The sequence below is a fragment of the Festucalex cinctus genome, chromosome 7 (assembly GCF_051991245.1).
Source record: "Festucalex cinctus isolate MCC-2025b chromosome 7, RoL_Fcin_1.0, whole genome shotgun sequence".
NCBI classification, from domain to species: Eukaryota; Metazoa; Chordata; class Actinopteri; order Syngnathiformes; family Syngnathidae; genus Festucalex; species Festucalex cinctus.
Genome location: NC_135417.1, coordinates 8,742,457 through 8,764,995, shown reverse-complemented (window position 1 = coordinate 8,764,995; position 22,539 = coordinate 8,742,457). Strand labels below are relative to the sequence as shown.

At 42.6% G+C, this 22,539-nt stretch overlaps 1 protein-coding gene across 3 annotated transcripts in view; it reads left to right on the top strand.

The window, feature by feature from the left end:
- The first annotated feature begins 9,483 nt into the window (after positions 1-9,483).
- grik5 (glutamate receptor, ionotropic, kainate 5) overlaps positions 9,484-22,539 on the top strand; it is a 155,413-nt gene continuing 142,357 nt past the window's right edge. Inside the window, exons 1-2 of one of the 3 annotated variants that reach the window (XM_077528360.1) lie at positions 9,484-9,883; positions 17,345-18,482. The gene's annotated coding sequence lies outside the window, so the exon portion shown is untranslated. Of the gene's footprint in view, positions 10,098-17,344; positions 18,483-22,539 lie in introns of all 3 variants that reach the window. The other 2 variants (XM_077528356.1, XM_077528357.1) reach the window with 2 other exon arrangements.

Here is a 22,539-nt window from a genome sequence, read left to right as displayed (position 1 = left end):
TTTTGGGAGCAGATGAATTAATTGGATGACAAACCCGGCAGAGTGCTGGGTCAAACCAAAGAACGGCCACTATTTGCGGAAACGTCAAATCGTCATAAAGCGGCGCTCCGATGTGACGTTTTAATACAACTCCTCCTGCCGTATTGACCGTATTAACATATTGTAGTTATTAACGGCGGGCGGAGCCGTCGGCGTAATCTGGCACATGAATCACCCTCTGCGCTTTTGTGCTCGCATTATTCAAATTTATGGCCTCGTGCGCCTTTTGCGGCTTGTGCTCCGCCCCGCTCATTCGGATGCTCTTCGCCGTTTTGAGCAGCGTCCTTTTGCGCCTTCTGTCTGCTGAGGCGGCGCTACTGTACCCGCTCTGACTTTGACAAAGTAGAACCCGCCCGCGTACCCTCTGCTGGCGTGTGCGCGCGTGCGCGCTTGTACCACATTGTTGTTGGTAGTTTGCAACACCGGAGGGGCCGTTGGCTTTGTTTAATGTGCGCGTTAGGGAGCCGATGCAAGTGATTCTCAAACTGGGAGCCTGCAGAATCAATTGCAATGATGTATCATTGAAAAAAAAAACAAAGTGCATGACTACTGTATGTATTGGTGTCAATAAAACAAAAATAATAAACCAATTAAGCCTCCCTAACTTTCACCTTGGGCCCATTGGTGGTTCTGAATTGAATGTCGGAAAATAACAATTAAAAAGCCCCAAAAGACATCTGGCCCACCTGCCCGGTGCGCCAGATGGCCAGCCTGGGTTTCACACATAGAAATTACAAACCATTTCACGGAGCAAAATATTTATATATATTTTTTTGGTGTATTGATGTCCCATTCACCGCCCCCAAAATTTCTCCCTGTGCAGCCTCACGTAATGCACATGCCAAAAAAATGCCACAGTTTCGTCCAGCTCTGATATGATTTTAATGTATGAGCACATGAATCTGACATTTTTTTTATTTATGATTTTTTTTTTGGTGTGTTTATACAGCGTTGTTTTTATAGTTTTCCACATTATGGGATGGTTATCTGTTTCTTTAATTTGTGCATTTGGTAGTCACCAGGGGTGGGAACCTCTGGGTACCTCACGATGCGATACGACATGCGATACAAGGCGTACAATAACGATTATCTCACGATGTGACGATACCGCGATTATTGATATATTGATAAATTCATGATAATCTATGATAAAACTAATAGTATAATAATAATAATAATAATAAATTGGATAATAAATAAATACATAATAAATACATATATAAATAATAAAAATTAAAACAATTCATAATATAATAAAAATAATATAAATAAATATAATATATGATATAAGATGATATAAGATATAACGACGACGATATCGTGACAGTTTTAATATCACGATCTCGCGCTTATCGTTACATCCCTAATAAAAAAAATGAAGCTTGTCTTTGGTATGCATACAGCCTGTTTATTAAATCCAGTACAGTACATTTTTCTTCAAGTGCATCTTAGTTATGTTTAAATTTTAAATGCAAGACATTAAAAAAAAAAAAAAAAAGCAATACAATTTTTATTGGTGTAGTATGTTTCGAATTGAATTATTTAAATACTTAAAAAAAAAAAAAAGACAAGCGTTTACAACAGTAATAAGCAAAACTTTTTTAGGACTAAAACCTCTTTGTTGTTTTTGATGAGGCCTACTACTGCATTTTAATGTTTGCCATTATGTTGGTACTTGGCGAGCAAAGTATGTTTTTTTTTTTTGGTGGTACTTTGGTGTAGAATGAACTACTAGTGTAGTTAGTATATAAATGTGTATGTGCTAGTTTGCAACACTGTTCCCCGTTCCCTTTATGTGTGCATTAGGGAGCCTATAAAGTGCATCCGCTTATACATCTGCTGCTTATGTCATGCACTCGTCTGTTTTGTCCTCCATTACATCCCTCCTTTCATCCCCTGCTCTGTCGTTCACCTTGTTTCTTTCGCACCCCCCCTCCTTCGCCCCTCCCCCCTCTCATTGATAGTGAAGCAGATGTGAGCAGAATGCCAAAGAGCTAATCGTTATTCCGGCAACAGAGTGCGCAGCTCGGCCTGAATGTCAATCCCCCCCGCACCCCCTCCTCCCTCCTCCTCCTCTTCTCCTTCCTCTTGCACCATCCCTCCATCTTCTGAGGCCAGATTAAAAAATAAAAAATAAAAATAAAAATAAGTAAATAGTGCGACAGCGGTCGGCGGAGCACACACGTGTAACACTCGAGTAAAGTTGATGCTGCGTTGTGATATGTAGAAAAGCGTTCCTCATCAATTTGTCGAGAGCAAAGAGGTGTGGGATGGAGATGAGAGATAGACTGCTGCTGCGGAATACATATTTTGATACGGTAAGGGTGTGTGTTTGCGTGTAGATGGCAACAGACAGCGAGCGTTAACGGCTACGCACAATGCCAGGAATATATTTTTTTTTAGTTGTATTTAGGCATGGGATGATTACCGGTTTGACAGTTTACTATCGTTTGAAAAAGTCAACATTTCGTGTCTGTCATTGGCTCCAGGTAAGAGAGGGGAGGGGTGAGAAGTTACACACGGAGGAGGGAGGGAGAAACGAATGAGATTTGAGATCCATTTGCTCTGTTGATTAATGCGCATTGTCCTAAATTATTTTTTATTTTATTTTAAATGATGCCAGTGAGTACTAGTTAGCCTCAAGGACAACACAAGTAGCCCATGATTCTAAAATTCTCAAAATGGCTCACCAGTGATTTAATACTGCAACTTACCAAGAAGAATTAAAACTCAAGAAGAATGCGAACATTTGTTATTTAAATTTAACATGGTACATGATTCTTCTATACCAAATATTGTATATTTTACCTTAAAAGTAAACATTTTACTTTTACATTTAGTGCATTTTATTCTAATGTTCAAATTGTCTCCTGTTTAATTTTTGATGAGCATTTAGACCTGCTTTGGACATGATGGTGATTAGGAGTGTGACGATATATCGATATCTCGAAAAATCGTGATACTTTGTCTCCTGATAGATTATCGAAACGTCTACGCAAGCGTTGCGATATTTGTGTTTAATATACATCCACTATAACGGCTCCATTATTCATGACTTATTGAGCAATCATTTTGCAGGCCACTAGGGGGAGCGCCTCATTAGCGTAGCAAGGAAATGAAGGCAAGTCTTCAGGCAAAGAAGACGTATGAGCTTATTTTTATTGTTATTATTATTATTATATAATTTATAATTTATTTATTTATTTTATATATATATATATATATATGTGTGAATTATTTTGTTTTTTAATTTGTATTATTACTTATTATTTTTATTATTCATTGATATTTATTTTATTTATATTATTATTATTATTATTATTACCATTTTATGATTAATTTTATCGTAGATTATCGTGGTTTTATTACCTGAGCAATATATCGATAATCGCGGAATCGTCATATCGTGAGATAATCGTTAGCGTGAGCCTTGTATCCCATATCATATCGTATCGTGAGGTACCCAGAGATTCCCACCCCTAATGGTGATACTTGGAGAGTTAAGATATTTTTGAGGTGACTATTAAAACATAAAAAGTTTGAATTAAACGATCATTTTCGTGCCCAGCCACTTTTAAGCCGTTTGATCTGCATATCAAGCAAGGGGTCAATGACACCAGAAGTCTATTAGACAGGACGAGTGCGTGCGAGATGGAGTAGGAGAGATGGCACATGGAGTGTGCGCCGAACTTCCTGAAAACTGCACTTTGTGTGCATGCTTCCCTCACAAGCCAATTCCCAGATATGCAACAAAAAGCCCTTTTCTAAAAGAATGCTAATTTCATACACGCAATAAGATTTGTCCTCAGGCGGCGGTGTATGCGTGTCGAGGCCACGGTCTGTTCGGCTCAAGTGCGAGTGAGTCAGAGGCGGCCCATCGGACGCACACATCTTCAGATGGACTTTTTCTGCGTGACATGCAAAGCTAACGAGGCGCGGACGTGATTAGCTATTGTGATTTCCTTCTAGAGGTCCTTTAACATCACCTTGATCAGGTTGAATCTAATTATTACAATCATACATACATACTGAAGTAGGACATTTTTCACGTCTTAATTTGATTTTAGTATAATACTAAAACTATAGCTAGTGTGGAACCATATTTGGTTCCTAAAGTAACAAAATTTAGATCTAAAAACTTTATTAGGTTGGGAAGAACCATATTTGGTGGCTTGGATAGAAATTGTTTCATGATTAAATGTCATTTTGACATGATGATACAACTTTAGCTGTCAGTGAACCAAGTTTGGTTCCTTAAAGAGTGAATTTTTACCAGTTTGAACTCTGATTTTGATATCATTATTTGGGATCTTACCAGTTGAAACTAGATGCTGGTTACATCAGTTCAAAACAGACACTCGACCTCACGGTCGTGACCCAAACATAACCCTTGCATGACCCTAGTCATAACAGAAAAAATAACCCTTGCATGAGCCTAGTCATAACAGTAAGCATAACCCTTGCATGACCCTAGTCATAACAGTATAAGCATAATCCTTGCATGACCCTAGTCATGACAGTAAGCATAACCCTTGCATGACCCTAGTCATGACAGTATCAGCATAACCCTTGCATGACCCTAGTCATAACAGTATAAGCATAATCCTTGCATGACCCTAGTAATAACAGTTAGCATAACCCTTGCATGACCCTAGTCATAACAGTATAAGCATAATCCTTGCATGACCCTAGTAATAACAGTTAGCATAACCCTTGCATGACCCTAGTCATTACAGTATAAGCATAACCTTTGCATAACCCTAGTCATAACAGTATAAACATAACCCATGCATGACCCTCGTAATAACAGTAAGCATAACCCTTGCATGACCCTCGTCATGATAGTACTAAACATTACCCTCGCATGACCCTTGTCATAACAGTAAGCATAACCCTTGCATGACCCTAGTCATAACAGTAAGCATAACCCTTGCATGACCCTAGTCATGACAGTATAAGCATAACCCTTGCATCACCTTAGTCATAACAGTATAAGCATAATCCTTGCATGACCCTAGTAATAACAGTAAGCATAACCCTCACATGACCCTAGTCATAACAGTAAGCATAACCCTTGCATGACCCTAGTCATGACAATATTGACATTTGTTTTTCATGTCAATATTATACTATTATACAACTTGGTATAACCATGTTTGGTTCCTTATGTAGGAAAGCTTACATCTTAAACATGATTGTCGCAACTTAAGCAGGTGAGGAAGAACCATATTTGGTTGCTCAAGCAGGAAATGTTATGTGTATAAATGTGATTTTAACATAATGATACAACTTTTCGCTAGCGCGGAGCCAAATTTGGTTACTCAAGTAGGAAATTTGTCAGGTTAAAATGCGACAATGACACAATTGTGTATCACCGTATTTGTTCCAGTTCCTTAAGTAGGAAATGTTGTTCAGGAAAGTGACCATATCGGGTGGATTTATGTTCCAGGAGCTGTTTTTTTTTTTTTTTTTGCTCATCTTCAAAAGGCATCCTGTCGTCAAAGCGCTTTAGCTGAGATGCTACTGTAAGGCAACACCATGTTGTCACTAGCAATTAAAGAGCCACCCCGCGAGCCGAGTGACAAAATCAATGATGCAACACGGTGTGCTGAGTAATATCCCAGGAGGACGTGCGGCGCTCCGCAGGGTGGTGCGATGATTCTGGTGGGGGGGTTAAGAGAAACATCGATATCGAAAGGCAACTCGCGGTCTCGTTAGAAGCGATGCGACATGCCGCGTTTGTAGCGTGATAGAAGTTTGGGCCGGCCGCTTGGCGAGGAGGCGGAAAGCGGCCTGGACGTCCACATGCTCGTTTACGTGTTCATCTTGTCATCCGCTCGCATGTTAAATGGCGTTCGGAAACAAATGTAGCAAAGTGGAACTATATTTGGTTCCTCAAAATTCATTCATTGCGAATGAAGACTATTTAAGATCCGTTGTTTTAACTGGGCTGGCAATGAATGAGTTTAAGGAGGAATTGTTACATGTTAAATGTGATTAGGACACACATATATAGTAGCTTTCTGGAACCACATTTGGTTACATAGGAAAATTGTTAAATGCCATTATGACACAAATATAGCTCTCTGGAACCATATTTGGTTACCTATGTAGGGTAGGTTGAATTTTAAATATGATTGACACAATTGTAACTATCTGGAACCATTTTTGGTTACTTAAAGGGATACTTGACTCATTGAGCCATTTTCAGCAGTAAAAAGTTCATATTTTGTCTATATTTTAATGTGGTAACGTCATTATTTTTCACGTACAATTAATACCTTTAAAAAGTAATTTTTTAATTGCTGTTGACTAATGATGACATCACCCGTGCTGAGGAAGTAGATAACGACCAATCATGTCTCAGTTTACTGATCAAACCCAGAAAACAGGTGAGCCATGATTGGCTGTTACCTACTTCCTCAGCGCAGGTGATGTCATCATCAGTCGACAGCAAGTAGACAAATGACTTTTTAAAGGTATTAATTGTACATGAAAAATAATCCATCCATCCATTTTCTGAACCGCGTGTTCCTCAAAAGAGTTGCAGGGGGTGCTGGAGCCTATCTCAGCTGTCTATGGGCAGTAGGCGGGGTCACCCTGAAATGGTTGCCAGCCAGGAAGAAAATTTTACAGAAAACCATTTTTGGTTACATGAACCTGTTTTTGTTTGTTTGTTTGTTTGTTTGTTTGTTTTAAGACAATGCTCATGGGTCAATGTGACGATGTATAAAATAGATAACAAAATAAATCATTTTAATACATATAATAATTAATAACATATTTAATATAACAATAATAAAAAATAAATTATACAATGTATAAAATAGTTAACAAATAAATAATTTTAATACGTATAATAATTAATAAAATATTAAATACTTAAAAAAAAAAAAAAAAAAAAAAAACAGACCAGCAGACAAAGTTGAACCAAAGTTTTTTTCTTCTTCTTCTAGCTTGTACAAACGGCTCACTTTGCCCCTCAACCTAACAGGAGGGTTAAGTAGGAACTCTTTACATGCTAAACATAATTATGACACATTTACTACATGATTATGATGCAGTTATTACGACATAAATCCATAGAGTTCATATTTGGTGTTGATATGATTCGGTTAAATAAAATGTTTGTGCTTGAACTGCCGTTACAGTCTGCTGGGAAGGGGCCAAGTGGGGGGGCGTGTCCCAACAGATCCTGTAGATGGCGCTCCAGTGAAAATATACTCATTTTCATGCTCTTTATTGCCTCCTACAGGCCTGGAATTGAATTCAATATTACCCAAACTCGATTTTCATGACTGAGGGCATGCTATCAAATGTTTTATTTTTTTTTTAAATATGCACAAGCCCCCACAGTGTTGAACTTCCTCATAAGATGCTGAATAAATGTGCAACGTAATTAAAAGTCCATTAATTACTCACTAATTTACCCCTTCATTTCCCCTCACTGAATTAAGTGGAGCTTTCCACTACAAGACTCGTTTGTATCACCATATTTAATTGTAATGATGAATGGTCATTGCAACATAATAAATTATGTTTTACTGCTTCCGGAAGTAAAGTACTGCAGTTTTCCCTTTCATAATGTGAGGTAGGTGGGTCCCAATATGGCTTCCCCCAAACATAAATGTAGTCTGTTGTGAACCAAAACAGCAGCACCTATTTAAATGTTGAATGTACCACACACGCACAAAAATAATCATAGATTAATTCATTGTGGCGCCTTCTGGACTTGGCCACCGGGGGGCATTAAAACACAGTCACAGTCATGCAGATACAACCAAAGAAGAGTTTCACAAATACTTAGGCTGCAGTGATAGTCGTTTTTAATGGAAGATAAAGAATGTATGCCTGTTGAGTGTTATGTTTACAAAGTGATATAACACTGATGCTATTCGTTAGCCTGTCTATGGCGATCCCCATTATGTGTTAGCATTAAGCTAGTGGACTTGAAGGCAAGTACAAAAACAAACTCATTTAATAGATGGCTCCTCCATCCGCAGTTGAGTAAACAAACGGCCTTGACCACCATTTGCAGAATACATTATTATTATTATTATTATTATTATTATTATTATTATTATTATTATATATTTTTTAATTATTTTTTTTTTTTAATTATTATTACTATAATATACATATAGAGAGCATGCGCGCCAATTAGATGTACCTTGGACACAAGCTAAAGCTGTGTCCCGAAGTTTTCTCCATCTTGATCCGAACATTTATTTAAAATTTTCTTCAATTCCTACAAATCTGAGTATATATATTTTTTAAATGTCGAAGCCGAGAAAATTCTTGTGAGAGCTCAGAACAGACTAGCGCGTGCGCATGTTTTTTTTTTTTTTTATCGTAAAAGATGTGCGTGTGTCTGTGTCAGGGTGCGAAGTATGCTGGTGTGATAGCGTTTATCACGCTTGAGCATGAAGCCGTGTCAAACTCTGTCAGGGTAGTTTACCCCGGCTGGGGAAGGGGGAGGGGCTAACACCTCCGCTGCTGGTGTGTGTTTATATGGGTGTTTTCATTCCTTGTGAACTTTTTTTTTTTTTTTTTTGGTACTCTGTTGCCTTTCCTTTTATTTCTTTGTTTTTGTTTGTTTGTTTTTCATGTTTGTGTTTTTTTTGTTTTTATTTGTTTTTGTATTTTATTATTATTTTTTATCTTTTTTTTTTTCGTTCCTCTTATTTCAAAGGCTGACAGAGACGGAGGGTGCAATGATGTACTTTTTTGAGGAAAAACGAGAGAGGGGGAGAGAGAGAGAAAGAGGGGGAGAGAAAGAGAGAGAGAGGGAGAGGGAGGGAGAGAGAAGAAAGAGAGGGAGAGAGAAAGAGGAAAGAGAGAGAGAGAACAGAGAGAGAGAGGAAAGAGAGAGAGAGCAGAAAGTGAGAGAGAAAGAGAGAGCAGAATGTGAGAGCAGAGAGAGAGAGAGAGGAAAGAGAGAGAGCAGAGAGAGAGAGAGAGAGAGAGAGAGAGAGGAATGAGAGAGAGCAGAGAGAGAGAGAGAGAGAGAGAGAGAGAGAGGAATGAGAGAGAGCAGAAAGTGAGAGAGCAGAGAGAGAGAGAGGGAAGAGAGAGAGCAGAAAGTGATAGGAAAGAGAGAGAGCAGAGAGAGAGGGAAAAGAGAGCAGAAGGGAGAGAGCAGAGAGAGAGAGAGCAGAAAGTGAGAGAGCAGAGAGAGAGAGAGGGGGAAGAGAGAGAGCAGAAAGTGAGAGGAAAGAGAGAGAGCAGAGAGAGAGGGAAAAGAGAGCAGAAGGGAGAGAGCAGAGAGAGAGAGGAAAGAGAGAGAGAGCAGAAAGTGAGAGAGCAGAGAGAGAGAGAGAGGGAAGAGAGAGAGCAGAAAGTGAGAGGAAAGAGAGAGCAGAAAGGGAGAGAAAGGGAGAGAGCAGAGAGAGAGAGAGAGGAAAGAGAGAGAGAGCAGAAAGTGAGAGAGAGAGAGAGGAAAGAGAGAGAGAGCAGTAAGTGAGAGAGAGAGCAGAGAGACTAGAAAGAGAGAGCAAGATAGAGAGATGATTCGATTGTAGAGAAAGAGCGAGAGCAGGGCTCACTATTGAGCAAGTGAAGGAGGAGAGCGAGCCAGCGAGTGGATGCAACCGAAGCAGAAGAGGGTGGAAAAGTGCACGCGCGCAAGCCCAGGTGGATGTACTACTACGGATGGATGTACGGACGGTCGGACGAACGGCCGGCGCAACACATGGATGTACGCTGAATGTGGAGCGAGCGAGCATCTGCATCCCCTGGTGAGAGAGCGCCAGCGAGCGAGCGAGCCAGCCAGCCAGCCAGCGCCGCAGTGAGGCGGGAAAGGAGCGCGCGGTCGTCCGCCGGCGGACTGAGCGAGGACAACCTTGTGAGTGAGGAACTGTGGAATTTGGTGGCGTGCGTGCGTGCTTGTGTCGTGGTGTGATGTGATGTGTAGTGGTTCGCGTAGCCCCCCAGACTTGACGCGCGTGCGCGCGCCTCGGCTACATTGGTATTCAGCAGACGGAAGCTCCGCGATCTCACTGCGCCTTTCCCCGGGATGGGATCACAGAGCGGGGATTGTGAGAGACCCCCGCCGATGGGTGAGTGAGTGTCTGTCCTCCTTCTCCTCCTCCTCCTTCATCCCTCCTCTTCAGTCTGAGCTCTCCTCTGCCCGGTGATTTTTTTTTTCTTTTCTTTTTCTCTTCAAGCGTCAACCAGTGTCTGCTCCCCCCCCCCCCACCTGTTTGCCTCCACCCCATCTTTATTTCTGCTCGTCTTTCTTCCTCACGTCGTTTGTCCGCGTCCTCCCCGGAGACTTTCGTCCTCAAGTCATGTCCGTGTTGTCATCTGTTCAGTTCCCGCATCCGCCCCCGTGTCCTCTCCTGACGGAGCCATCCTTATGTCCTTGCGTCCTTTCCCGATGCAGCCATCCTCGTTTTCCAGAAGCGAAAACGAGTGCACCAGAAAGCGTGCTTCCATCCGAATGTCTTTTCCTGGTGTATCCACGCTCGTGTCCTCTCCTAATGTAGCCATCCGCATGTCATTAAACCTTTCCTGATGCAGCCATCCTGGCCCGTCATCTTGATGTCCTCAGTTCAGTCTGGTCTTGTCGTCCGAACGTCTCGCTTCATTTCCACTCATGATTCATCCACTCTCATGTCTTTTCCTGATGTATCCACCCTCTTTTCCTGGTATAACCATTCTCAATTAAGCAATTATGAAAATGGATGTCTTTTTTTCTGACCTGGCTAACCTCATGTTCTTTCCTGATGTATCCACCCCATGTCCACAATTGGTGCATCCATGTATATGTCATTAAACCTTTCCTGATGCAGCCATCCTGTCCAGTCACCTTTATGTCCTCAGTTTAGTCTGGTCTTGTCGTCCAAACATCTCACTTGATATCCACTCATGATGGAGCCATCCTCATGGATTCTCCTGATGCATCCGTCCTCATGTCCACCAATGATTCATCCAGTCTCATTTCTTTTCCCGATCCATCCACCCTCTTTTGCTGATATAACCATCCCCAAGTCCTTTCCTGAAATATCCACCCTCATGTCCACTCTTGGTGTATCCATCCATATGTCCTTAAACCTTTCCTGATGCAGGCATCCTGTCCAGTCACCTTTATGTCCTCAGTTCAGTCTGGTCTTGTCGTCCAAACATCTCACTTTATATCCACTCATGATGTAGCCATCCTCATGGAGTCTCCTGTTGCATCATCTTCATGCCCACTCATGATTCATCCAGTCTCATGTCTTTTCCTCATGTGCCCACCCTCTATTCCTGGTATAACCATCCTCATGTCTTTTCTGACTTACCTATCCCCATGTCCTTTCCTGGTGTATCCACCCTCATGTCCACTCTTCGTGTATCCATCCATATGTCCTTAAAACTTTCCTGATGCAGCCATCCTGTCCCGCAGCCATCTTGATGTCCTCAGTTCAGTCTGGTCTTGTCGTCCGAACGTTTCACTTCATATCCACTCTTGATGTACCCATCCTCATGTCCTTTTCTGATGTATCCACCCTCATGTCCACTTTTGGTGCATCCATCTATATGTCCTGTCCTTTACTCCAAACGTTGTGTTCAATCAATTCCTATCTACATCCATCCAGCATTCATTCCCTCTGATGTCTTTCCTGATGCAGCCATGCTTGTGTCCTCTCCCAATGTATCCATCTTTATGTCCGTTATGTCCTCTCCAGATGCATCCAACCTCATGTCCTGTTAAGTGTCCTCTATCCAGTCCTTATGTACCTTGTTCCATCCAGCCTAATTCTTGTTAGGTCTTTCCTGATGCATCCATCCAGATCTCCTGTCCATTCTTCCTGCTGTCTCCTAATCTGGCAGCCATCTCGCTCTCTTTGTCCTTAAGCATCCACCCTCATTTTGTCTGCTCAAATACGTTTAAGCAACCAGTGGCCATCCCGTTTTGTGCCCTCTCCTCCATTCATCATTCTCCTTCCTCCTTTCTATCCCTCCTTCTCTCTCCTCCCTGCTGCTCCTCCTCATCCGACCTGTCTGTCCCCTCTGATGGACGGTTTGGAAATGTCTCGTTTCGATTGTCGTGCGCTCACCCTCGCTCGCGTCCCAACCCTTGAACCCTCCCCTTGTCCGTTCTCCCGTTTCCTGCTTCAGCTCCGCCTGCCACCTTTTTGACTCCGCCTCCTCTTCCTCACCTGATTCGCACCCGCCATCTCTTTTTTTTTTGGGGGTGATGTTCTCCCTCGTTTTCTTCCTCTGGCTGTGCGCATTCGAGCGGAATTCAGACGCGCCGAAGACGTCTGATGATGTCGCCGCTGAATGAATATTTGTGTGTGTAAAAGTATTTCTATTTCTGAGCGTGCCAATCATCCGGATTGTCTTTCGTCTTGCTTGTGTGTGCGTGAGACAATGGATGGGGGGGGGGGGGGGGGGGGGGGGGGGGGGCAGAGGTGCGTTTTCAACCCCAGCATGCGGGATTGCTAGATCAACGCGTCAAATCGCCTCAGGCGTGACAGCTGCAATACACACGCATATAGGAAAACACAGCACGCACACACGCGTCTGGCTTTTGGCAGCGCTGAGCCAATTCACGCCCACCTCCGTGTTTTCACACCCGCTACGCGATTACATGTTAATAGTGGCGATAAAATGATGCGCGCGCACGCACACACACGTGGACTGAACACTTTTGCAATGTGCATCTCTTAAATGTGATTTTTTTTTTTTTTCCCCGCCCAAGCACAAAGGCCTTAATTACCCTTAAAGATGGCACTTAATCCTTAAATCCGCCGTTCAAATGCCACAGACAAAGTAAATAACGTCGCCATGATTTTGGACGGAAACTTTTTGGAAGTTGTAATTAGTTTGGAATCGCTAGAAAAGTGTTTTGTTTTAATAAGTGCATTAAAAAAAAAAATTCATGCAAAATGTCTTAAAATTCTTTAAGGAAAAAAGAAAAACAAAAGCACATCGCCATTTTGACGGCGACCATTTAGAGTGTCCCATTTTGGTGGTTAACAGCTGTCCTTGAGATTTTTTCCCAAACAAATAATAATAAAAAAATATAAATAAATATCCATCCATCCATTTTCTTGACCGCTTATTTCTCACAAGGGTCGCGGGGGGTGCTGGAACCTATCCCAGCTGGCTTTGGACAGGAGGCGGGGTAACGCCCTGGACTGGTTGCCAGCCAATCGCAGTAAAAATAAATAAATAAATACATAAAGTATTAGTTTTAGTTTTAAAAAAAATGTCTATTACCTGTGCACAATATTTAAAAAAAAAAAAAACACACCAAAGAAGCGACATCATCTGAAGGTGCTTTTCTATTGGCTGCCGCTAGATGACGTCTGATGACTTCTGTGTGACGCACTTTCAAAGGTCCTTTTTTCCGGTTAATATCAAAATGAATGTACTTAAAATTACATTTAAAATCATCTCCAAAGGCTCAAGTATTAAATTATTTTTTTTGCAACAAGTATAGTTATTTTTAGTTAGTTTTATAAACATCATAAATGTTTTTGGTTTTATTTTATTTCGGTAACAAAATTGTTTTTTGAATTTTAGTTTTGAGTTTTTTTCATTAATTTTAGTTAATTAAAAATAAGCTTGCACAAGACATGCACAGGAAGTCAGCCATTTTGGTTTGAAGCTTCCATTTTCCAGATGTCCTACATTTGGGTCCGCAACCCAGACCCACAAAAAAAAAGGCTGTAAAAGTCATGGCCAAAACCACAAGAAAGTTGGAAGCGGGCATTTCAATTTCAAAGTGCCCTTCAAAGACAAAATGATCCGTTTGTCAATTTGCTTCGAGAATTGCTGATAAAATCCTCTTGCTGGACCAGATTGCGCGGACTGAATTGCTCTACTTTGAAGCCGGCCAACACACTCATACGGGTCATCTGATTTTTAAACGGTCCTCGGAGAGTTTGAGCATCTGTGTGCGGGGGGTCACGTATGTCCGCGGAGCCGTATTGATCGGCGTGCGCGTCTCCCAAATGGGCCGTCCACTTTATTGGACACGAGTGTTAATTTTGTCTGCCATTTCAAAATGTAGTCTCAGTTTTAGTCCAATTTCATTCATGCTTGTTTGTTTTTATCGCAGTTAGTCAACCTCATCACATTTTTCGTAAACTATAAATCTGGAATTTTAGTCACAAAAACTGTCAATGTTTAAGTCAGAACAACTATTTTACCCCGTATGTTTTTTGGTTTTTTTTTTAAGCAGATTATATTGAACCTTTTTGGATCCCAAACTATTTCACATAAAATATCCTCTCATCTTTTTGATGAAAAACAAATTCACACACAATGACAGTGGCTACTATGGCTCCATGCTATGAGCTAGCAAGTATGCTATGAGCTAGTAAGTTAGCCAGCATTAGTTAGCAGTCGCATTAATTTTGGAACATTGTAGCCATTCGATTCATGTTAAGTTATAACTATAATTTCCTTGTTTTTTTTTGTTTTTTTTTGTTAACCTTTCACCGTGAATCCACTTCCTGTCTGTCCCTTGTGTTCGTGCCGTGTGTCACATGACCGTGTCACAGACGTGACAGATTAGCAGAGACGAGATTTTTCAAAATCAGATAATTTTCGTCTTGTTTTTGTTCATGAACTAAAATGTCCATAGATTTTATTCTTTTTTTTTTAAAATGAAGGACATTTTTGTCTTGTCTCAATTAGTCAACAAAAACGCATGCTGATTTAGTCCCAGTTATTGTTTATTAAATGAGGGTTTTAGTCTAATCTAGTCCAGTTTTAGTCCGGTGAAAAAATGTATGTTGACGAAATTATTTTCGTTTGGTTTTCGTTGATGAAATTAACACTTACTGGACATCAACCGCCAGTCTGGAGTCTGGATGGAGTCGCTAGCGCGTGGATTTTGTTGAACGCCTCAGGATTGCTGGGAGACGTTCAACGAGCGCAAACTGTTGCATAGTAACAAGCGTGGAGGCAACCTGTTGGGATCGAAGGAAGATTTTGACGTCCGCCGGCTGACTTTGAGCTTTTCAAAGCTCGTGTGGAATAAACCGGGGGGGGGAAATTGTCACGTCGTCAGCCAAGTGTGTCGAAGCTCGCCATCTGTGATCGACTTTCATACCTGTCAGCTTCCCCCGGTGACAATATGTCTTGGCGCCGTATAAAAGGGGCCACCGCCGTTTGCGACAACGCAAATTAAACGGGACAAAATAATCAAATAACGATCGAGTAAATGGATTTAATCACGGCACTTAGAGGGCTTCATATCCGCGTGAAAAATGGCGCTTGTCAAATATATCAACTCCTGCGTGGCACTTGAAATGTACATTAAAGTCACAATTTCATGGCAAAAAATGTGAAATTATAGTGATTACCGGTATATGGAATGCTGAAGGTTTTTTTTTTTGTTTTTTTTTTAATGGATAAATGGTGTGTTTTAGTCAGCAAATATGGATGGCATAAGACTGTGGAAAAAGTTAAGTTAAAAGTTACCCGCGAACCTGCCATTTCATGACACTTATTCTTTTTATTTAGTGAAAAAATAACAAAATAAAACCGACATTCCAGACATTTGTAATATTTCTCTCTGCAATCGAGGATGTCAGGCAATTTGACTGGCTGCAAATGAAAGTGTAATTATCAGGTGTGAATGTAGCAAATCCAGTGAAAAAGGAGGAAGTGACAGCGTGGAGTGTTTCCGAACGAAGTGGAGACGATTTAAGCGAGCGGAGACGCGGGGAGCAAAAACGGGTGACAAGGGCAAGAGCAGACAAGGCTCGGCTGACTGACGCTCATGATAAAGCGGACTGACACAAAATGTCAGCCGGCTAACCTTTCATACACGTCTCCATCCATCCCGGATGTCAAGGTGGACGTGAACTCGCGGGGCAAGCACGAGTGCGACCCCGCGACACCCCCCCCCGAAGGGGGTGACCACTTGCAAGCCCGCAAACAACATGAAAAGTTTCGAGCTAATAAAGGTAGTTGCAAAAAGAAACACAATTGGGAGACATATATGGAAATTGGTTCTAAAAGATCAGCAATTTTTAATCTCACGAATCCAAATATCAGTGTTTGGGAAGGGGCGGGGGGGGAGATCAATGAAAAGTTTTAATCCTGAGCACACGCATGTAATTAGCAACTAGTTGACTTTTAAGTCTAAAACGTGTGTGGGCAGTCGTGAACTCAATTAGTTGACTAATTGTTGCTACCTGTTGCACACACCTTATTTGCGACTAGTTAAGTCTTAAATGTATATGGGCAGTAGTCAACTTTTGAATTAAACAGCAAATTTAAAGAAAAACGGATATCATCCTTTAAAACTCTATTTTCTTAAGAATTTATGGGGGGGAAAAAGATTTAAATAACCGATTAATGGTTTTATGAATTAATATTCGAAAATCGATCGATTGTTGATTATTTAATTTTTTTTATTTATTTTTTTTAAACCTAGCCCTATAGTGAAAACATTTGAGGACGTGTGGTCAACTTCTTACCAGGGTTATTGTAGTTTTGGAATTTTCTTTTTACTTACTTTTTATTTCGTTTTGAATTTTGTTTTTTGTAAATTGAGTTAATTTTAATTAGTTTTCACGGTGGTTCTGTTAGTTTTTTATTAGTTTATAAATATTAGTATTAGTTAATAAATGCTTTGTTTTAGTTAGTTTTAGTATTAGTTTTAGTTTTTGCTTTTTTTCAATCCCCCCCCTCCCCTTTTGTCACTTTATTTACACAGCCTGTACTCTGGTTTAAATGATAATTTATTGTTTTTATAAGGCCGATGGCAAATAAAACAGATTAATGTAACTGCAATGGATTCAATTCCTGATGTAAATATTCATATTTTTACTAATGCATTAAATGAGAGCAAAACGTTTCGACTCTTTGCAGCATTGGCACTTTTGACTGTCTAAAATATGTGCTGCATGAATTCCTCAACTGAATCAAAAATCGTTGTGAATCGTGAATCGAATCGGGCCCTTGTGAATCGAATCGATTCTGGAAATCTGAATCGATACCCAGCCCTATTCATAAGCATTCCACATGCATTCAATCTTAGCATTCAGCTATTAGCATTCAGCATTCAGCTTTCAGCATTCACACGCAATTTCAACAGAAATTGCACTTAGTCTAGTTTCAGTTAGTTTTCGGTTTTCTAAAAAAAAATCATTTGCCTTTTTTATTTTATTTCGTAAACCAAATTGTTGAATATTAGTTTTTCCGTTAGTTTTAGTGAACTCAAATAACCGTGCTTCTCACCTTAGCCCCCGGAGGCCATGAACGCACCTGCAGACGTGCTTGCGCCACACCGCAATTCGTCCAAAGTGAGCGTTGTAACCTTTTCCAATCTCTTCCTTCTGTCCGTCTCGTCTAGATGTGAAGGCGGACGCGGCGTGCAGCGGCGGCGCGCAACCCCGGGCGACGGCTCGCTAAGCTGGTCGAGGAAGGAGTCCATCATCGTCCGTCCGTCCGTCTATCTGTCTGTCCGTCCGGAGCCATCGACCCGTTGAGCAGATAATTCGCCTCGTCTGGGGGGATCATCACACGGCAAATCGGCTGCAGCGATGCCCCAGCGAGGCGGCGGAGCCTTCGGACACGTCCGGAACCATCCGCCGGATATCCTGTTGAGATTGCAACATTTGGCCGCGGAGCCTCGTTTTTCCCACAAGCAGTAATTGAAAATCCACAGAAAGTACCGAGAAGACTTTCTGTCCCCATTCGCTTGTCAGGGCACGAGGAGAAGCTCATTTTTATAAGGAACAATTTTATCCCACTTTTTTTTTTCTCCCCCGCCTCCCCCCCTTTTTCCTCTTACCCTGTCTTTTTCTTTTTAGCGAGATAAAGCACAGAGCAATTCTTTTTCATCCTGATGGAGTAGACTGTCCGAAATAGATAACGAGCAGGTAGAAAAGAGAGCGAAGCGAATTAAGCAGGGTTGTTAAAAGCGTCTTGTTTTGAGTGCTACGGAGCGACTAGAAAAAAACGGAACCTGCCGCTGGGAAGATGACGAGGTAGACGGACGGGCAGGCCAGGCAGGCAACTCATTGTCATTCCGAGCGACGTGTGAGAGGAGAAAAAAAAGAAAAGAAAAGAAAAGGGGGACAGCGAAGAGGGGACGTTGGCCTGTGTTGTTTTTGCAGCAGGCCTGCCCGCGCTAATAGAACAGGTGGAAGGCGGGAAAGAGAGCAGGTGTGCCGAACCCTCCTCTTCGTCTGCTTGCCGTTTACTCTTTTATGTCCCCCCCAACCCGGATCTCTCTGGTGTCACAACCCGAGCGAAGGAAAAACACGATCGATCCGACCCGACGGGATTATTTTTGGTTTCCACAAAAAGCAGCGAAATTCCTTCAAGCACCTGCCTTGCACCCGAGCGGCTAATAAGTGACACGCCATGCCGCCCCGTGGCCCCCCCAAGGCCGACCCCCTTGGCTGAAGCCTGCAGGATCTCAGATCTCGGTGCCAGTTTTTTCCCTCCTGCTGCGGCGCTTGTGATTAACCGTCTTCATTCCTTCTGTAAGTAACAACCTTCCCAGTCTCTTTTTCCGTCCTTGTTTCCGCTCATGTCGTTGTTGTTTTTTTTTTCTTTTTCCTTTTGGCAGCAGCAGTTTGCTTTTTCCTGCATTTCTTCCACTCCAGGCAATGTTTGTGTGTACTACTGTACATGTGTTGTGTGTGCATGTGATACCAGTAGCAGGGATGGCACTACACGAGAGGTAGGGGGTGCTATAGGCCCCTCCGGAATCTGCATAGCTCCTGTTCAAACCTACTACAACATTGTATTTGATATTTGAAAATTATCAACTATTTTCTCAGACCTCTCTCTCTCTCTCCCTCCTTCTCTCTCTCTCTCTCTCTCTCTCTCTCTCTCTCCCTCCTTCTCTCTCTCTCTCTCTTTCTCTCTCTCTCTCTCTCTCCCTCCCTCCCTCCCTCCCTCCTTCTCTCTCTCTCTCTCTCTCTCTCTCTCTCCCTCCTTCTCTCTCTCTCTCTTTCTCTCTCTCTCTCTCTCGCTCTCTCTCACTCTCTTCCTTCTCTCTCTCTCTCTTTCTCTCTCTCTCTCTCTCGCTCTCTCTCACTCTCTTCCTTCTCTCTCTCTCTCTTTCTCTCTCTCTCTCTCTCGCTCTCTCTCACTCTCTCCCCCCTCTCTCTCTCTCTCTCTCTCTCTCTCCTTCTCTTTCTCTCTCTCTCCTTCTCTCACCCCCCCCCCTCTCTCTCACTCTCTCTCCCCCCCCCCTCTCTCTCTCTCCTTCTCTCTCTCTCTCTCTCTCTCTCGCCCCCCCCCCTCTCTCTCTCCTTCTCTCTCTCTCTCTCTCTCTCTCGCTCTCTCTCACTCTCTCTCTCGCCCCCCCCCTCTTTCTCTCTCTCTCTCTCTCTCTCTCTCTCTCTCTCTTTTCTCTCTCTCTCTCTCTCTCTCTCTCTCCTTCTCTCTCTCTCTCTCTCTCTCTCGCTCTCTCTCACTCTCTCTCTCGCCCCCCCCCCTCTCTCTCTCTCTCTCTCTCTCTCTCTCTCCTTTTCTCTCTCTCTCTCTCTCTCTCTCGCTCTCTCTTTTCTTTCTCTCCATGTCAACAAGATTACTCAATTCTCCCAAATTCGTATTTTCAAATGGCTTGCTTGGTTTGTGGGGTAATCGTCACAGATGTAGCAATATGGTAAATAAACTATGCCATTTTATTTTATTTTTTTTTCAAAGGAAAATCTGCAACTTAAACATTCAGCCTGAATCAAAGTCATGTTAACATTTTTAAAGAAGCATTACTTGGTCAAAGGATTGTAAACGGAGACGCGGCACCTGTATGAGGGCAGCGATGTTTCGAGCATCTGTTTCATTTCAGCTTATTGGGATCTTGAATTAGCCTTTCGCCTTCATATTGGTCCTGAGGTTAATATGGACTAATTAGTGGCATCTCCCCCCCCCCCCCCCCCCCGCGCTTCGCTGAGCGTTTCCTTTTTTTTTTTTTGGCTTTTCTGTCACGGAGGATCAAGGATGAACCAGCTAATGAGAAGGACTCCCGATTCCCCGACTCGTACTTTGCCGCCTCCATTTCACGCCCAAGAGCGTCGCGCATTGCTTCCGCCTCCTTTCGTCTGCCGTTGCATCCGATGCAAACGCCCCCCGTAACATGACGTTGCCGCATCTATCTCCCGAGACACATGCACGTCTTTATACACTATCGCAGTCGCATAAAAATCCCCCCCCCCAATCCCAGCAACTGTACCCGGGAGACATTCAATCAAGATAGTCCCGTCAAGCAGACCAATGAGCTGCGAATAACGCCATTACGCCGGCTTCCAGCTCGGAGAGTCACGGCGACGGAAAGGTTGGGAGGGAGGGGGGAAAAGATGCAGTGTGTGTGTGTGTTGTGTACTGTATTAGAGGGGCCCTAGAGCAGCAAAAGACCTTCCATCCATGGGATCAGTGCGACGGCTTTAGCGAGGCCTCGCTTTGTTCGCGCTGCTGGTCAGCCCTTCACAAGCGAGATTACTAAATAATACGATTACTGCAGCTGCACATTGATAACACACTGCTACCCCAACAGCCTCTGTTTTGCCAGGGATTAAAAAAAAAAAAAAAAAAAAATGGCGGTTGTTGTTGCTGGCTTCAAAGACGTGATTGGCTTCTCAACATGGCCTCCATGTTTAGAAATGAAGTACAGTGATCCCGCTTCCATCGCAGGTTCCAGTATTGCATTTTACTTTGGTAAGTTTTGTAACTTTTTTTTGCCGCCTATTTATTGTGGGTGTAATTCCACTGTCAACCACTAGATGGTGACAAGCTTTAGTTTTACTCTAAGTTTGAAGGAAGAAGAGTGAAAACAGGAAGTAGGTTTATTTTAAGCTTATCATAGTTTTGGTTGACGATTATTGGATGTGAAATCCTCTTTAATCCTGCTTTTTAGGCCTACAGAGAGCGACGGCCGTGCAAGCGGTCAACATTAAATTTAATAAAGAGCAGCAATGCCATTGTAAAAATTTTGTTTGGGCATCTCTTAGACTTCTTGATTGCAACCTCTAAACTTTGTCGCGCATTTGTGTGCCTCTCCTATTTTATATTCAATACAGAACTGTGATTCATAATCGAAATCAATGATGACCCTAACTTTGTGGCTGCTGTATGCCATTTTAAAAATGTGATCAGGCTTGTACTCCTTCAAATTCCGCCTAGCAACAAAAGCGTGACATTGACTCCGCAAAAGCCAATCAGAGCTATTCGTCTGATTTACGCGGCTGCAGCGCTTGCGAGCTAGTTATCGTCCTTATTTCAGGTGAGTTTTACGATGAATAGCAATTGATTTGCACCTTTTTGGTGCGATTTATAGCATTGCTCTTGAGAAAGAAATTGGATTTAAAAAAGTATTGTCCTGGTGTGTTCGAACCAAAGCGGTTGGCGCGCCACTTTTTTTTTTTCTTTGCTGTATGAAAATGGCACCGCATCCATCTTGCAGTCTAGTATGCCTCACAAACGCTTTGACCTTGCTGTCGAGTAAAAAGCGGAATCGGACAGTATTTGATGAATGCTCCTCCGGCACGTCGGGAGCAGGGAGGGCGAGCAGAAAGATCCGCCACGGGTCCTGCGAAAGAAAGCACTCGCAACCTGCCGGAGCTAATATCGGGGCTCGTTCCCCACCGCGAGCCCCGTGAAGCCTCCCGCGCTCGCCTCTCAGCAGGAGGGAACGCTTGCCTGCTGAGCTGAAGATTAAGCTTGGTAAAATGGAAACAAAAAACAGACGGGAAGTGTACGGTCACAGCCAGAATGGCTCAATTTATGGTATGAAACTGAATTGTAGCTTTTTGGAGTGTCCACCCACCCATCAAGGGTGAAATTAAACAACCAAGTACATCTTTAGTTATCTGCTTACAAATGGAGCTTCTCCACCCATGAGATGATCAGCTAGGCTGGGTGAAGATCCAAAGCCACTTTCAATGCATCCGGATAACTTCACTTTCCAAGAGTAAAACTACTTTTATTGTCTTTACGGCAGGTTATTTTGTTTCTACCCCACACTTTTCCACAAGTTGAAACAAAGAGCAAGACTAAGCGCACACACTTACTGGCAAGCCAACTGTACAATGACCAATCACTAGCCAGAATGCACACATTGACTGGCAAGATCAAGGCCACTGTTCTACTCAACATCCAGGCTGCTGTGACTCACACACTCACAGGTCAGAGCGCTGATGTGCGCGCACTCGCTGGCGAGATCCAACTTGCTGTCACGCACGCATGCACTTACCGGCGATTTCCAGACCACTGCTCCACATGCACTCACCAGTGAGTCTGAATCTCGCCTGTTCTGCATACCCAATGCAGAAAAGTTGGCGAGATATACCTTGCTGTTACACTTGCTGGCGAGACCCAGCCCAGTGTTACACTAGCTGGCGAGATCCAGCCTGTTGTTGTGGATGTACCCTTACCATCTTGATCATCCCGCTGTCATGCACGCGGTCGCTGATGAGATCTCGTCATTGGCGAAATCCAAGCCACTATTACGCACACACTTGCTGGCAAGATGACGAGATGGCCAGTATTATAATCCTTTGCGTATTTTGATGAAAAGTTTAAATGATTTAAAAA